We start from the raw sequence: 18,970 nt of genomic DNA, 5'->3' as shown, positions 1-18,970 counted from the left end.
CTATTGGGAGGTCTGCAGTACACTCCCAACATTGTGATTTCATCCTTCCTATTCCTGACCCTCACTACAAGATCCCTCCAATGTGTCCTCCTCAACACAACTACAATGTGCTCTTAATCAGCAATGCAATTCCCCACCCTTTTTGTTTCCCCTTCTGTCCCATTTAAAACAACAATATCCTGGGATGTTAAGGTGCCAGTCCTGTCTCTTCTTAAACCATGCCCCTGTAATTGCAAAAACATCATAATTTTATGCAGTAATCCAGGCTCTCAGTTCATCTGTCTTAGCTGTTAAATTTCTGGCACTGAAGCAAACACACTCTAGACTTCCAGTGCCACCAAGCCCCGCAACTTCCCTCTGCCTGCTCTTACTCTGGTCAGGCATTCAAACTGAATTGCTGATCCAGATTGTGGATAGTCTGAGAAAAAAATGGGATAATAGGCTTTCTTCATATTATTATGTGTTTAATCCGGACAAATGCGAGGTGATGCACTTTGGAGGATCAAATTTTGGTCAGAATTATACTGTAAATGGCAGAACCTGGGATTGTGGTCGGTGCAGACTCGATGGGCCAAATGGCCTCCTTCAGCGCTGTAGGGTTCCATGATTCTACGGAAACCCATAGGGACATTAACATACAGAGGGATCTGAGCATGTCGGTCCACAGTTCCTTAAAATTGACATCATAGATTGCATAGTTGATTAAGAAGGCATACGACATGCTTGCCTTCAACAGCCGGGACATTAGATACAGAATTTGGGAAGTCATGTTGCAGCTATATAAAACTTTGGTTACGCTGCATTTGGAATATTGCGTGCAGTCCTGGTCACCACACGACCAGAAGGACACGGAAGCTTTGAAGAGACTGCAAAGAAGATTCACCAGGATGTTGCCTGTTCTCAGGCATGTTGGCTGTGAGGAGAGGTTGAATAAATAGGATTGTTTTCACTGGAAAACAGAGGCTGAGGGGAGACCTGATAGAGGTCTACAAAATTATGAGAGGCATTGACAGGGTGGATAGTCAGAGGCTTTTTCCCAGGATGTCAATTACAAGAGGCACAGGTGCAAGGTGAGAGAGGGGAAGTTTAAAAGAGATATGCAATATGAGGGATAAGTTTTTCACATACAGAGTGGTGGATGCCTGGGATGCACTGCCAAAGGAGGTGGTGGGAAGCAGACATTCAAGAGGCATCTGGATGGGTACGTGAATAGGGAGGGAATAAGGGGATATAGACCGAGTAAGGGCAGAAGATTTTTTTCTCTAGTTTAGTTAGGGCAGCAAAATTGGAGAAATTAGTGCAAGCCTAAACTGCATTCAATGCAGCAAGACAGGACAATCCCACTGGCGTGAACAGTGATAACATTCTGGCCATAGACTCCACCCCCCATTTTTGCTTTGGTGCAATGAATTGAGGTGAAGTAATTATTGATCAATAAAACATTGAATGCAAAACAGCCATATCTGTTTTCAGATTAACAAAACTGTTTGAAAGATACGGTACCAGTAAATTTGATCAATCACAGGGTTGCTTTGTCCTGAGCAGCATTGAATTGTTAATGTAACCGTCCAGGTAAACAGACAATATTCCATCATATTGCTGATTCGTGCCTTTTATAGTGGAAAATATTTGGGGAATTTGTAGCAGAATACCTTGTCTCTGAGCTGCTGTAGGAACCACATGATGTTGTTGGTCCAGCCGAGTTTCTGTGCGATAAATATATCATTGAAAACACTGAAAGGAGAAATTTTGGAGACAAATATTATTCTTGCATTATTTATTTCTGACAGTCCATCTAATGTGACACAAGCTCTAACTACAGTAATTGATTCCTAATATATAATAACAATTAATTCCAAAGATTCTAACAACTGACCCAGGCAGAATTTTGAGAAGTCATGGTATCCTAATTCTATGATTCATTTCTTCTGTGACAGAATGAACGATTGTCAAAAAAGATTAAAAAGAATCAAACAACACCAAGGAAGAGTCACAAGGCAGCCTTCACATTCAGTCCTCTATCCCTCCGCAGCAAAGTGGGTCCTTTGGATTAATCACATTGGCAAGTCAAATTAAGACAGTTATTATGCATGGCTTCAGCTTCCTCATTGCTGCTCAGAGGTCTGTCCAAACATAGATAACCAACCAAGCAGCAAGGAAACTGCAGGAGTTGCATAGGTGATGGAGCTGCCCCTTTCATTCTCTGTCACCTCAATCAAACAAGGGAAGGCCAATGCAGACCTAAGCAGCTTCCTCAGTAGCTCTGGTGTCTCTACCAGCAGATGGAGGGCTTGAAGAAGATCCACCTCTTGCAAAACAAATCAAGCTTTGCAGCCACCCAACTCACTTTTTCTTCATACTGGTGTTATACAATTGAATTCCTCACCCGCTGTACTTTTCCAACACTTTGTTTTTATTCCAAGATTTTCTACATGTTCCACGATCATAGAATCACAGAATCACACATTACTCTAGTTCAGAAGAAGCCCTTTGGCTCATCGAGTCTGTACCAACAAATGAAATGCCCTGACCTGCCTACCTAGTCCCACTTGCCAGCACTTGGCCTTTTGCCTTGAATGTTATGGCGTGCCAAGTACTCATCCAGATACTTTTTAAAAGATGTGAGGCATCCTGCCTCCACCATCCTCCCAGGCAGTGCATTCCAGACCGTCACCACCCTCTGAGTAAAAAGGATTTTTCTCAAATCTCCCTTAAACCTTCTACCCCTCAGTTTTAACTTGTGTCCCCTCGTAACTGACCCTACAACTAAGGGGAACAGCTGCTGCCTATCCATTCTGTCCATGCCTCTCATAATCTTGAACACCTCAATCAGTTCGCCCCTCAGCCCTCTCTGCTCCAACGAAAACAACCTAAGCTGATCCAACCTCTCTTCAAAATAAAATGTTCCATCTTAGGCAGCATTCTGGTGAATCTCCTCTGCACCCCCTCCAGTGCGTTCACACGTTTCCTATAATGTGGCGACTAGAACTACAGACAGTACTCCAGCTGTGGCCTTGTCAAAGTTCGATACAACTCAATCATGACCTCTCTGCTTTTGTAATCTATACCCCAATTGATAAAGGCAAGTGTGCCATATGTCTTTTTCACTACCCTATTTATCTGCCTTTCTGCCTTCAGAGATCTATGGACAAATATGCCATGATGCCAAGGATAGTCCACAATTCTCAATACCATTCAAAATTCTACAGAAGATTATAACTAGGGGGTGGGGGGGACTGATTTTGAGCCTGCATTAGAGCTGCTCAGAATCACTAAGATGGGTGTAAAATCTGGCAAGAATCAAAAAACATAACTCTGGTTGGCGAGATCATGAATTTTGATTTTCAACCCCCATCACTACTGGAGTAATGTGAAAAACCCATAGAAGACCAGGAATTTCAGTTTAACATACTAGTGAGTGCTCGCTCTGGAACCTCCCCTCTCACTGAATATTTATTTATAATGGTTTTATAAGATAGTGATCCTGTCAATCTCACCCCCAAAGGAGACATTGGAGGTCAGCATTGTCAGGAATACTCATCACTCACTTTGATGTTTTCTGCCTTTCAGTTTATGATTCTGGAGAATCATGGGGGCTGTAGAGTTTGCTATTCTGCTGATTACAATCAACCAGAAGCAGTGAGGTCAGTGTGCCGCTGCACATGGTGAGGACCAGCACCCAATAGAAGAGGGGGAGACAGGGCCCATTGCTCCTCTGGGAGCAGGCTACAGAAGATGGAGCTTCAAAAAAGATACTATCAGTAAAGGGCCTTCCAACATTGAACATCCCACATGAGTCACAGCTGCAGTACCAAAGAAGACTGTGTCTGTCCCGGGAGATGGTGGACCATATGTGCCAGGTGCTACAAGAACTGGAATCACATGGACAAGGTGGTCACATATTATCTGTGGACCTTAAAGTTCCCACAGCTCATTTCAGGATTCCCTGGGTGGCCTATGCAGCATATCCCAATAAGCCACACACACAAATGCATAACCGAGGTTACTGATGTGCTGTTCATTAGGGATCACATGTACATCAACTTGAACTAGGGGCCAGATAGGTGAGCCAGGATGCCAGGGCCGTGTGTCTCACCCACTTAGCAGGTATGTCCCAGGTGCAAGGCATCATCCACTGCACCCACGTGGCCCTGTGCTCTCCATGGAGGTATGTGGCACCATTCATAATCCGCAAGGGATAGTACTTATCTGTGCCCACTTGATGCAGATCATGCAGGTATTTAAAGTTTAAAGTTTATTTATTAGTGTCACAAGTAGGCTTACATTAACAGGTGTGTGCCAGTTTCCTGGGGAGCATTCATGACAGATACATCTTGGGGTGCTCAGAGATTCCAGATGTATCTGAGAGAGATCAGCGGCTGGAGGGATGGATCCTCAGGGACAGGAGGTGGCCAGTGAAGCCAGTGGGGAGGCCATTGCCATAACCAAGTTTATGCATAATGTGCATGCTGTTCAAACAAGCAATTGGATTGCGAAAGATGTGATTGTGGTGCCTTGGCTGGTTGTGGGGAGCTCTCCAGTACAGCCCCCGGAAAGCGTCCAGCATAACAGTGCTCTGCACAACTTGGCACTGCAGCGAGAGATCAGCTGGGTCAGGTGGGGATGGGGGACTGCTTGGATGAAGAAGAGGTTGGTGAGGGAGGCAAGGGTCAACATGCAAAGGAAAAGAAGGAGAAGAAACCTCGGGAGATGGCCAGGGCCTGCATGGCCCAAAGAGTTAAGGAAACCATCATAGCATCTCATTTTGGGGACAACCAGGATAGGGAGTGAAGGGATTGCCCACCATGGGGTCTAACATCAATTCACTAATGTGTTGGCAGCAAAACGTCCTCATTATGGTGCCTACATTCATTGGTAGGGCATTAAAGCCATTGGCCAAATGCTGCAGGAGAATGATGATGACTAGCATTGAACACAGAGCAATGCTCCTCTCATCCTCCACAATAAGTCTTACTGCTGATCTGACAGACAGCTGAACATATCCTGCCAATGAGTATATCATGGCATTCAGAGGCGCTGGGTGACTTATCTCAGCTACTACTGCCCCCTCTGAGGTCAGGGGACCTGATGTTTTTCTCCACCTTACATCCAAGAGGGCAGTCTCTCAGCACTTTGTCAGCCTGGCATCCTCATTGTTGGAGAAGAACAGCTGACAAGAGAGAAATGAGCATTGATGTTGGGAGTAAGGGGTACAGTTGGAAGAGGAAGGCTGGAGGTGGGCCTGTGGCAACAGTGTGTCTTTATTGTGTCGGCAGTGTGGGAGATGGCAGAAACATAGCGCAGTCATTCTAATACTACACATGGTTGAAATGCCAAGTGTTCACTGGGGGGTGTGTGTGTGTGGAGCATGTGCCATGAAATTATAGGGCGGAAGGGTGGCATGGGTAAACAAAATGGCTTTTAATTCTAGGGCAGGATTACAATGTCTACTTCTGCTTAGGTTCACCTGTGCCCACTAGGCACCTATAGTCTCTTACTCTTCCTCATCCTCCTGTCACATTGAGGTGTTTCTCCAGAATCTACAGCTTAGGTTCAGGCAGCCTGACTGATTTCCATGCTCTGTTGCCTGAGGTAACCTTGGCGGGCATCCCCTGGGGGCCTGGACTTTGAGGGTCCAGGTGTTCTTTCAGGCTGCACGGGTGTTGTAGTGCTGCCCTCCATGGTGTGCGGGACTGTGTTGCTCACAGGAAGGGAAATGTCAGCTGGGCTGGACACCCCCAGGATCTCTGGGTGGAGGGCTTCGGGCTGCACTCCTGCTGATTGTTCAGGTACCTCGGGCTGCTGCGTGCCTCTGTGGGACAGAGGGACAGCTGGAGTGAGATCCAGAAGCCCCATCCTCCTCCAGTGTGGATTAATGATGTGGATATGCCGGCGTTGGACTGGGGTAAACACAGTAAAAAGTCTGACAACACCAGGTTTAAGTCCAACCGATTTATTTGATGGTAAACTCACAAGCTTTCGGGGTTTGCCCCTTCGTCAGGTGAAGGACAAACCCCGAAAGCTTGTGAGTTTATTATCAAATAAATCGGTTGGACTTAAACCTGGTGTTGTCAGACTTTTTACAGTGTGGATTAACACAGGTGCTGTACCATTGAGCTGATGTCATCAGCCCTGGAGGCCATGCATTGAATCATAGAGCGGATATCCACACCACGCAGGGCAAAGATCTGTGCAAAGATCTCCACTGCAGATTCAGCCCTCACAGCATTGGAGAAATGACACCATTTCTACAGACAGAAAACGATGGGTCTGGTCCAATTGGTCTTGCAGTCCTCAGAGAGATGCTGTTATCTCTTCCTGATGCTCATGATTCTGCCTTTCCTCTAGCAATTCTGGCACAACTGGACCTGGGGCATATCATCAGCCAGGGGCTCAGCACAGCCCTAGGCTCTGGCATCCCTCCAAGCATCTGCCTTCACCTGCTGTGGATCTTCAGCTATGAGGTGCTCACCAGTGAGTAAGCCAGAAGATTGCCACTGAGATATGAGTATCTGTGCTGGTGGAGGGTGTGGGTGACAGGTGTGATGGTTGTATCTGAGAAGTCTTCCTCAGAGCTTCTTGGGTCTATGGTGTTCTCGAGGGCATAAGGATGGTCTGGGCTTGTCGACTGATTAACCTGCAAGGGAAACGAGATGACATTAATGCATCGTGTGGTATAACAGATGGGAGAATGATTACTTACCTCAGGCTCAAACCATGGCTGCCTGTCTTGAGGCATCCAATTTTTGTCTACTGCCCCCACTTCACCCTCTGCGAATCTGCTCCTTGCTGGTCAGCTCAAGGCTAATTCCTCAAAAGGGCATGAGGCTTCTCAGCTTGTGCATGTCTCCGGCTGGCTATGCCCACTCAGTTATGCTCTTGTTTATCCTGCAATGAGACAGATGGGAAGAGTGTAGCTGGAATTCCTGCCAGTTCAGTTAGTGATGGAAGTCTGGCATGTATGGGACTTGCATGGGAACAGAAATTATTCACTGGGGGGCTTTGGCGAGTTGGGCAGTGGGGGGGAAAAGGGTTGAATGATTAGTATTGGGAATCTGTGACATGGCTGGGTGACAGATTGCTGTGGAGGTATGAAGTGTATGTGAAGGGGTGCAGCGGCAGACATGAGAAGGCAGACTTACCCAGGCTGCACAAAGGTCATTCTCCTTTCTGCGGCTCTGTTGTCCCATTCCTTTCTGCAGCAAGCTGGCACTCATTATGACGGCCACTATCTCCCGGGCAGGGCTAGTGACCTTGGTGGATGGACATCTGTGAGAAAGCAGCTGTAGGAGGTCATGCTCTGCTCCACACCCTCCAGGAGTTTGGTCAGGTCTACCTCAGAGAATCTTGATGCTAGATTCCTGGCAGTCACCCCCTTGAGTAGATCTGAAACAAGTGCTATGGAATCCTTGGTGGGGGGTGCCTTTAAAATAAGTGCCCCACTGTTCAAAAAGATTATGCTTTCCTGGGGCGAATGAATCAGAGGCAAGCTGCCACAAGCAGTGTGAATTATGTGGGGGAAAATAATTGTTAAAGAAGCCCAGTATTAGGTTAAAATTCCTGCCATGGGTGCTGACAGAATTCTCACCAGTTTTCTCACCGGAGCCGACTCTTTGATAAAACATGGTAAGATAATGCCAGTGGTTAGACTAGTTACTATCAGCAGCATTGAACCTGGCTATTGCTGATTTTTGAATAAAAGATTTTCGAATAAAAGCAAAATATTGTGTATTCTGGAAATTTATAAATTGAAACAACAGAATAAAAATGAGTAGAATTTTCAAACAAAAAAATGTTAAATTGTTAGAGATGGAGCGAGGTAGTATGTAAAGTGTGAAGGCGGTGGGAGGAGCATACTTTAAGATTGGATATGGAGAGAGATACAGAGGTAATGATTGTAGAATGAGAGTGATACAAGGAGAAAGCTGTAGGGAGAAGAACATTTAAAGTTAGAAGATGGAATGAGGTTCTCAGTGAATGGTTGGAGACAGAGGGAAATACACAGTTCAAGATTAACCATTCCGAAAGGTACATGTTTAAGAATAAAGATAGAGAGATAGTCAATGTTGCGGATAGAGCTGATTGTATGAGAGTGATTAAATTCTTGAACAATTAAAGGTAGTGGAATTGAAGAATTGAAGATAGAAGAATAATTGACAAAGGAATGAAGAAGGTGAATAAATGGATGTAAAGGAATAAATACTGTCAAAAATTATGGATGGAGGACCTTTTCCTTCATTTTTACTTGCAATAAAGCAATCACTTTGATTTTCAAGTAAAGCAATCCCAAGACAGATGGTAAATATAATTTTTCAACCCTGAGTGAGATAACATCATTATTTTCTAGTTATACTAAATCCTGGATAAGTGTGTTGGCTGGAGGATCACCCGGGTTCTCCTGCAGTATCTTATAAATATTAACATATAATTATGATAAGTAAGTAGTGAGCAAGGCTTTAATTAACTCTATAAAAAGAACAAAAGCCAGATTTCTGCCATTGGAGATAGGAATCGGGTGGTGGGACGGATCTCCCATGACATTCCTAACTCCTTCTCCAGCCTGCCATGAGGTGCAATTTTCATGGGTTGTGGACTTAGCGACACTGGAGTTGGATCTGCAGGACCAAATAATGACTGGGAAGAAGAAATGAAGGTGGTACATTGGAGAAGTGGGCCATGTCCTGGCAGAGGGAGGCCATTTGCCCAATTGAGTCTGCACCGACTCTTCAACAGAGCATTCCACCCAGGCCCTATCCCTGTAACCCCATGTATTAACCCTGCAAACCTACACATCTTGGGACACGAAGGGACAATTAACATGGCTGATCCACATAACCTGCACATTTTGGAGTGTGGGAGGAAACCCAACAAATATGGGGAGAATGAGCAAATTCCATACAGGCAATCACCCAAGGCTGGAATTGAACTGGTCTCTGGAGCTGTGAGGCAGCAGTACTAACCACCATGCTCCCTTGCCACCTCAAAAGAATCATAGAATCCCTACAGTGACCCATTGAGGCTGGGGGCGGGGTGGGGGGGGGCGGTGTACTGCGTTGAGTAGAATCCCAAAATATTCTGCAAATATCAACACCAGTAGTGGTTAACAAGGGACACATTCAGGCCCCTTGGGGACTGGGGGATGTTATCCATGCGTAAGAGAGCATCAGGGATTGTGAGGGTGATGATTGAGTACTTCTCTTTGGGTTTCCCTCAGGGCTCCAAAAGCACGTGATTCCAAATAAACCAAATAACAGGCTTTAACTGGTGTTGTGAAACTTACTGTGCCCACTCCAGTCCAATGCCTGTGTTTCCAGATCATGGCTTTATTGAAGTGTTAGGGGAGAGGACTGTTAGGGTGGGGACTTTCCTATCAGATCCCTCCCCCTAACATACAGCACTCCAACAAATACCCCTGTCCAACCCCCTAAACTACAAAAGAACCCATGCACCCATGATATCAGAATCCAAATGCACATCAGCTGAAATTTATTCCAGACACCAACATCCATATTAATCCGACACACATGTGCAGGGGTACAATCAGCTTAAACTGGCATTCGGGCCGTAATCTAAATGGTGAGAGATTGTGGAGTCCTGAGATGCAGAGAGATCTGTGTGTCTCAGTGCACAAATGGCAAAAGGTTAGCGTGAAGGTGCAACAAGTTATTGGCAAATCTAATAGAATTTTGCTGTTCATTGCATCTAAGATCTAGAATCAGGGGTCACTGTTTAAAAATAACGGGTAAGACAAAAAGTGGCTTTTCTTTTCTCTCAGAGGGTTGTGAGACATTGGAATTCTCTTCCTGAAAAGGCGATCAAGGCAGAATCTTTGAATATCTTTAAGGCAGAAGAAGATAGATTCTTGATAAGCAAGAGGGGAAAGGTTATCGGGATAGGCAGGAATTTGAAGTTCAGGTTAAAATTAGATCAGTGATCTTATTGAATGACACAGCAGGCTTGAGGGGCCGAAGGGGAATCCTATGTGACAAATTTATTATGGTTTTGTTTTAGGATATTTTAGTATATAAAGGGAAACCAGCAGATGTATTGTACCTGGATTTCCAGAAGTCATGAGATAAAATGCCACACAAAAGGATAATAGGCAAAATAAGGGCTCATGGAATGGGGGCAATATTTTAGCATGGATAGAGGATTAGCTAATGGATCAAAAGCAGGAAGTGGACATACACAAGCCTTTTGGCAGGCAGTGAATAGTGGAGGGCTGCAAGGATTGCTGGCGGTTGGTGACTAGTGGGGTGCCCCAGGGGTCGGTGCTGGGGCCTCAGCTATTTACCATTTATATAGATGATCTGGAGGAGGAAACCGAGTGTAGGGTGTCGAAATTTGCTGATGACACCAAGATTGGGGGAAAGGCAAATTGTGCGGAGGGTGTGGAGAGTCTGCAGAAGGATCTAGATAGGCTGGGCGAATGGGCCAGGAAATGGCAAATGGAATTTAATGTTGGCAAGTGTGAGGTGGTCCACTTTGGTAGGAAGAATGGTAGGAAGGACTATTACTTACGTGGCGAAAAACTGCAGCAGGCGACGGTGCAGAGGGACCTCGGGGTCCTTGTGCATGAGTCGCAAAAACCCAGCTTGCAGGTGCAGCAGGTGGTCAGGAAGGCGAATGGGATGCTGGCCTTCATAGCGAGGGGGATTGAATATAAAAGTAGGGAGGTCTTGCTGCAGCTGTATAGGGCATTGGTGAGGCCGCAGCTGGAGTAGTGTGTGCAGTTTTGGGCGCCGCACCTGCGCAAGGATATTTTGGCCCTGGAGGGAGTGCAGAGGAGGTTTACTAGGCTGATACCGGAGTTGAGGGGATTGAGCTATGAGGAGAGGCTGAATAAACTAGGCTTGTACTCGTTAGAGTTTAGAAGAATGAGGGGAGATCTCATTGAGACGTATAAGATGATGAATGGGATGGATAGGATAGAGGTGGAGAGACTCTTCCCGCTCAAAAAAGACACTAGGACTAGGGGGCACAGCCTCAAGATAAAGGGGAGGCGGTTTAGAACGGAGTTGAGGAGGAACTTCTTCACTCAAAGGGTGGTGAATCTCTGGAATTCTCTGCCCGTTGAAGTGGTGGAGGCTGCCTCGCTAAATATTTTTAAGAAGCGGGTTGATGGGTTCTTGATAAGAGAGGGGATTAAGGGTTATGGGGAGAGGGCGGGAAGGTGGAGCTGAGCCACAACAGATCAGCCATGATCTTGTTGAATGGCGGGGCAGGCTCGAGGGGCTGGATGGCCTACTCCTGCTCCTATTTCTTATGTTCTTATGATCAATGCCTCAGCTATTTATATTAATGACTTAGATGAAGAGAGAGAGTGTAATGTAACCAAGTTTGCTGATGACATCAAGCTAGGTGTGAAGGTAAGCTATGGGGAGGACACAAAGAGGCTGCAGAGAGATATAGATAAATTGGGTACGTGGGCAAAAAGCTGGAAGATGGAGTATAATTAGGGAAGTGTGAAGTTATTCACTTTGGTTATGAACATAGAAAAGTTCAATATTTTTAAAAGATTTGCAACTTTGGTCCATGGGATGGGAGGTTTATCCCATGATGAAAGACTGTGTAAAGACTGTGCCTATGTTCCTTAAAGTTTAGAAGGATGAGAGGTGATCTCGTTGAAACATACAAGAGTTTAAAGGGATTTCACAGAATAGACACTGAGGGGTCATTTCCTCTGAGAAATCTAGAACAGAGGAATATAATCTTCAGATAAGGGATTGATCATTTCAGACTGAGATGACGAGAATCTTTTTCTTTAACAGTTTGTGAACCTGTGAAATTCTCTACCCCAGAGGATTGTGGATGCTCTATGATTGATTATATTGAAGGCTAAGATAGACAGATTTTTAATCTCTGAAGAAATCAAAGGATATGGGGAGCAGGTGGCTAAGTGGAGTTGAAGCCCAAGATTAGACTTTTTTGTATTGAATGGCAGAGCAGGCTTGATGGGCCATATGGTCTATTCCTGTTCCTATCTGTGGCCTTTTTGTGTTCTTGGGAATTAATGTAGAGGTCAAAGTACTTCCTCGGTGCAGAGGCTGAAGGAGCACATTTCAGCAGAACAGGTAACAGGGACTTTAAATGATAATTGTAGATGATATAAGAGAATGAAGTGTAGCAATTAGGAATTGGGATTTGTCAATAGGAGGCTTGTGATTTTTGAAGTAGTTTGGGCAGGTCACAAGATCGAACATACAAACAGATGGGAGAATTTGGTGAGAGAGAAAGAATCACTGTCCATAAGCAAAGTTTCTGTCTGAGTCAGTTGGGGGTGCCCTCCAGTACAGGTTACAGAGGGTATCCCGCATCTCTGTGGTCTGCTGTGCTCTTCACAACTTGGCACTGCAGCAGGGAGACCAGCTGGACTAGAAAGACATGGAGGAGCGCCACATCTCCTTGGATGAGGAGGGCATCAAGGGTCAATGTGCAGAGGAAGAGGAAGAACCTCGGGCAATGGCCAGGGCCCACACGGGCTGAAGAGCCCAAAGGGGACAACCAGAACTAGGGAGTGAAGAGCTCCCATGGGATCTAAAATCAAATCGGTAATGTGTCACTAGCAGAAGTTCCTTGTGATAGTGCCTACATTCATGGGCAGGGCACTAAAGCGATTGGCGAGACTCTGCAGGAGAATGATATTGATTTGCTTTGAGGATAGAGCGATGCTCCTCTCATTCTCAATGAAATGTTTGACTTCTGCCTGACAGAGAGCTGAATGTGTTCTGCCATTGACTTATCATGCTGTTCAGAGACGCTGGGTGTCTTACCTCAGCTACTGCAGCCCCTTTCCAAGACCAAGGGTCCTGATGTGTTTCTTTAATTTACATCTGAGGATCTGAGGTGAGCAGTCTCTCAAAACTGTCAGCCTTGGCCTCTTCATCACTGGAGAAGATTGGAAGACATGAGAGATCTGAGGGTTGATGCTTGGGCAGCGGAGTTGGGGGGGGTGGTGGTGGTGCACGGTTGGTAGTTGGGGGAGTGCGTAAGGAGGGAAGGGGTGGAACATGTCAGCTTGTCTATTGAGCTGGAAAGATACAGCGCTGTCATTCTCACACTCCACAGGGATGAAGTGCCAAGTGTGCATGGGCATTTGCAGAGCTTGGCACCATGAAATGGAGAGATGCAGGGTCTGTAGGTCAACAAAGTGTGTTTAATTTAAGAGTTATGTTGGCCTCACTGTGTTAGAGTGATGGCACCATCTCCTTGGTTAGAAAGTGATGGCACTTCTCCAATTGGCCTTGCAGTTCAAGGTGGGATGCTGTCATCCTTTCCGTATGCTTGTTACTCTCCCCTTTTCAGTTCCAGTATCTGTGAGCCAACCAGAGCCAGGGACACGGCCCTGGCCAGGGGCCTAGCAGAGTCCTGGGCTCCGGCATCCCTGCAAGAGCTGGTTCCTTGGTACATCCCTGCCTCCGCCTGCTGTGGATCTTCATTTGTGAGCTGCTCACCAGTGAGACCTAAAAGTTTGCCTACTAGTTAATCCCACCGAGGTGTGAGTATCTGTGCTAGCGGAGGGTGCAGGTACAATTCCTCTTCTACATCCGTCTCTAAGAAGTCCCCCTTGGAACTGTTCTGGTCTGTGGTATACAAAGGACATGAGGATGGTCGGGGCTGTACGACTGATTGACCTGTAAGGGAGGGAGATGATATTAGTGCATCATGCGGAATAACTGATGGAATAAAGGTTACTCAAATGAGGCTTGAACCATGACTGCCTGTATTAAGTTTCGAACATTTGCCTACCACCTCACTTTGTCTTCTACACAGGTGCAGACCTAGCTTGTTGCCAGCTAACTCAAGGACTCTCTCTTCAAAGGACATGAGGCATCTCAGCTCAGGCATGACTCCAGCTGGCTGTGTCCACTCATGATGTGGAGATGCCAGTGTTGGACTGGGGTAAACACCAGGTAAAGTCCAACAAGTTTATTTGGTAGCAGAAGCTACTAGCTTTTGGAGCACTTGCTGCCCCTTCGTCAGGTGAATGGGAGTTCTATTCACAAACAGGGCATATAAAGACACAGCTCAATTCACAAAATAATTATTGGAATGCGAGTCTTTACAGGTAATCAAGTCTTAAAGGTACAGACAATGTGAGTGGAGAGAGCATTAAGTACACGTTAAAGAGATGTGTATTGTCTCCAGACAGGACAGTTAGCGAGATTTTGCAAGTCTGGGCAAGTCGTGGGGGTTACAGATAGTGTGACATGAACCCAAGACCATGTCTTGGGTTCATGTCCACTCACATTGCCTGTACCTTTAAGACCGTGGAGGTGTGAAGCATGTGTGGAAGGGTGCAGCAGAAGACTTGAACAGGCAGACTTATCCTGGCTGCATGAAGGTCATTTATCTTCTGCAGTGAGTTGGCGCTCACTGCCTCCCTGATGGGCATTGTGATCTTGGTGGAAGGAATGTGGTTATAGAGCAAGGGATTAAGGGGGTTGGGGAGAACTCCACATCACACCTCTACTCCACAGTATCTAGCAGTTCGTTAGTGCCTCCTTGGATAATCTTGGCACTGGCTTCTTGGCAGCAATCCCCAAGATTCTACCCATAACTTCTCATCATAATTCGATTCCACCACCCTCTCAATCATTCTAGTTGCTTTCTTCTTTATCCTTTCAGTAACTGGAATAGGACTGCATACAATATTCTCAGCATGGCCTCACCAAGGAATTACATAGTGACAGGGTAAACTATTCCAACTCAATATTAACCTTTTAGTATATCCCAATGTCTGATTTGCTTTATTAGTTCAATTAAACAAGAGACTTAAGACCGGCATAATGGGTAAAGAAAAGGGTGCTTCGCAGCAAAATTTATGAGGTCATAGAATCATAGAAACCCCACAGTGCGGAAAGAGGCCATCCAGCTCATCAAGTCTGCACCAACCACAATCCCACCCAGGCCCTACCCCATATCCCTACACATTTACCCGCTAATCCCTCTAATCTATGCATCTCAGGACACTAAGGGGCAAATTTAGCATGGTCAAACAACCTAACCCACACATTTTTGGACTGTGGGAGGAAACCGGAGTACCCGGAGGAACCCCACGCAGACACGAGGGGAATGTGCAAACTCCACACAGATAGTGACCCAAGCTGGTAACCAAATCCAGGTCCCTGGAGCTGTGAAGCAGCAGTGCTAACCACTGCGCTACCGTGCTGGAAAATGTGTTGGAAAAGAAAACATAAGTGAAGCAGTTGATGTATTATTAGACTTTAAAATAAATTACTGTGTGAAAAATTCATCACATTAATGTGTTTTACGGCATAAACTGTTATCTCTTGAATGTTATACTTTTGTTATAATTCAGGTCAGAAACTCCAAAGTGTTTTATGAAGTCCACCTGGATTATAAGTTATGCACTTTGAATTTGGCTAGGATGAGCATGAGATAGTTCACTTCTGGAATGATTCAATGATCCACTAGGGAGTTTTTAATCAAACAAAGTTTATTTAAGAATATAGTTAACATAGGGTGGCACAGTAGCACAGTGGTTAGCACTGCTACTTCACAGCTCCAGGGTCCTGAGTTTGATTCCCTGCTCAGGTCACTGTCTGTGTGGAGTTTGCACATTCTCCTCATGTCTGTGTGGATTTCCTCCGGGTACTCCGGTTTCCTCCCACAGTTCAAAGATGTGCAGGTTATGTTGATTGGCCATGCTAAGAAATTGCCCCTTAGTGTCCAGGGATGCATAGGTTAGAGGGATTAGTGGATATAATATGTAGGGATATGGGGGTAGGGCCTAGGTGAGATTGTGTTCAGTGCAGACTCAATGGGCCGAAGGGCCTCTTTCTGCACTGTAGTGTTCTATGTATAGTAAGAAAATTAGCATTACTTTTTACCAATTACAAACAAAAAAAACCATGATATTATATAATCCTTAATGAATATAGGAAATGTTCCAATCAAACAAACTTCCCTAATCACAGTTTTAGCACTGAAAATACAAATGCCACCACGATGCTGGAACTTAATTCTTTGGTAAAATCTCTTGATGTACACACAGACAAGCTTGGAGTCAGAACAGCTTTCCAAAACACTAGGGAAAGAGAGAGACAAACCAACCACCAACAGCAGATTATTTTTCCCATTCGAGAAAGGCAAAAAAGCCTTGCTTCCAGCTAACCAGCAGAATTTCCAATGCCAGGGAGAGAGCGAGAGTGAGAGAAAGAGAATCACTGCTTTTCAATCTGTTGTCCACCCCCTTCTAAACTAAAACAGCAGCTCAAAACTGAAAATATAAGAGCTCCTGTCACCTGACCTGTCAACCAGTCTTCCTCCAAGCAATGCACGGTCATAAATCAAATCCCAGAAAGTACCTGAGGCCCAGAGTAGAAATAAATAAAACCACAATTAAGCCATTGAAGCAACAGTAAAAGAAAGTCCAACAGACAGCCGGTGCTACAATGAAACCAAAAGGCCAGATGACAAGCTGCAGAGAATATGACTTTTTTTTAATTCTTAAAGGTTCATTGACATCACACTTCATGAACTATAGCAAGCTGAGGATGTTCTGGAACTCTCTGAATATATTCTTATAAACAAAGGCAAATATTGTTTGGCAGTAATATTTTTAATTCATTTTCTGGATGTGAGCATCACTGGCAAGGACAATATTTTAATTTTCAACTCTAGTTCTTTTCTCTTCATCCAGGGAATGTAAATGTTGCTGACTAGACTTGCATTTATTGCCCACCTGTAATTGCCTTGCAGTGTGGTTAGTCTGTGTAGATTTCCTCGAGTGCTCTGGTTTTCTCCCACAATCCAAAAGACGTGCTGGTTAGGTGCATTGGCCATGCTAAATTCTTCCTCAGTGTACCCGAACAGGCACCGGAGTGTGGCGACTAGAGCATTTTCACGGTAGTTTTATTGAAGTGTGAATGTAAGCCTACTTGTGACTAATAAATAAACTTTAACTGAGTGACTTGCTTGGCCATTTCAGAATCAACAATATTGCTGTTGGTTGAAGTCACATATAGGCCAGGCCAGGTACGGATAGCAGATTTTCTGCCCTAAGCAGCATCAGTGAACCAAATGGGTTTTTACACCAATCAATAATGGCTTCATGGTCTCATGAGGCTCTTAATTCCAGATATTTATTGAATTCAAATTTCACCATCTGTTGTGGTGGGATTCAAACTCAAGTCTCCAGAGCATTGTCCTGGATTACTGATCTACTGACTATACTTCTGTGATAACCCTCACAAGGTCCACGATTACTGTCCCAGTGGGGTTCATTGGACAAGAGTTCCCCTGGAAATAGGCAGTAGCCTGCCTAGCTGGAATTCATTAACTGAGCTCCCTTGAGGATGGAGTCTCAGTTTGAGTCGCCTCACAGAAATGCCCTCTGTGTCCTTTGCCACGGCAAGCTGTTGCTGCACACCTTCCACTACCTTATCCTCACCCATTGTCCAGATACACTTTGGCGTGCCTTGTTGCTGTCAGGCGGCAAAGGATCCATGGAGAGATCCTCCCTCACTTTATCTGTAACCGAGGTGGCACACAAAGCAGTTCCATATAACCATAAATTGCACCGGTTCATGGGCTCCCCACAAACCTGCCCTTTCTGCAATCATGTGGAGACCGTGGACCACAGCTACATTAAAAGTTACAGGCTGCACTCTCTTTTAATTACCCAAAAAACCTTCTTATTGTTATTTTGTTTGTACTTCAGTCCATGCTCCTGATCTACGGGCAGCTGGTGCGGAGTGGAAAGGGGTGGTGGGGAAGGCAAGGAGCTCCTCATGAACCACCTCCTGGGCCTGGCCAAATGAGTTATTAACAAGTTCAGGCAGTAGGCAACTCGGGGTCATCCAGCCCAACTATCTGCCCATCTACCACAGCTACATTTGCAGCTGGATGTACCTGGAAAGGGAACATGTGGTGTCTGAGTGCACCGTCATGGCCTTCTATGCTCATTGGGCACCACAGGGACTGGGGTGTATTATTGACCCCTTTGACCACATTTTGGTTTGATGTTTTAATTTTCCTTTCTGCTTTGTTTGTTTCAGGTGATTCCCTTCTTTTTGGGACTGCCCCTTTTAATTTGTTCCTCAGTTAATTTGATTTAGTCTATTTGTTTAGTCAAAAAGATTGATTAGTGCATGCACCATGGTAGTGTAATAAACTATGTTCCTTTCCAGTTGGGCTTTCTGAGTCATTACACCTTGAGAAAGTAATCCACGCATGAAAGAACTTCTATGGCGCTGTTAGGTAAGTAGATCCAAGAGTTTGATTCAGCAAGAATGATGTATAGCCAGGTTAGGATGATGTGTTTTCTGAATGAGAAATTGGAAGTGATGAAATTCCCATGCCTCTGCTTTCCTTCTCCTTTTAGGTACGAAGGATGTGAGATTGGGACACACTGCTGATGACGCCTTGATGAGTTGCTACAATACATGCTGTTGATAGGACACACTAAAGTCACAGTAAACCAATGATGGAGGATGTGGATTTTTAAGCTGATGGATTCTATGTACTATGTCTGGGTTTATGAAGAAGTCACGCCAACTTCTAGCACAAGGGTTTGCAGGTGCAGCAATGGATAATTGCCTTGCTATTTTTGTCACAAATGCATTAGAAATTACAGTTATCCAGTCACACCAGGTATTACTCCTAACCAACAGTACTAGAGATGAATATGATCCGATGGAATCATATTATTTCTGTCCAACTGCATCAGATTTTACTGTCCTCCAGTGTTCCCAAATGCTTTCTAATAGTACCAATTATTACTGTTGCAAACATTATTGGACCAACAAGGTCATCTATGGGTGGAACCACAAGAGATGGGTGAGATCCTAAATGAATGTTTCACACCAGTATTTACTGTTAGCAAACTTGGGGAAATAAATAGGAGTTATATAAATAAAGAAGGTACTGGAAATCTTAAAGCACATCAAGGTAGATAAATCCCCAGAGCCTGATGAAGTGCATCCCAAGAAATTGTAAAAGAGGA

This window comes from Carcharhinus amblyrhynchos, chromosome 26 (assembly GCF_965287045.1).
Source record: "Carcharhinus amblyrhynchos chromosome 26, sCarAmb.v2.hapA, whole genome shotgun sequence".
Taxonomy (NCBI): domain Eukaryota; kingdom Metazoa; phylum Chordata; class Chondrichthyes; order Carcharhiniformes; family Carcharhinidae; genus Carcharhinus; species Carcharhinus amblyrhynchos.
This window is presented reverse-complemented; position numbering follows the sequence as displayed.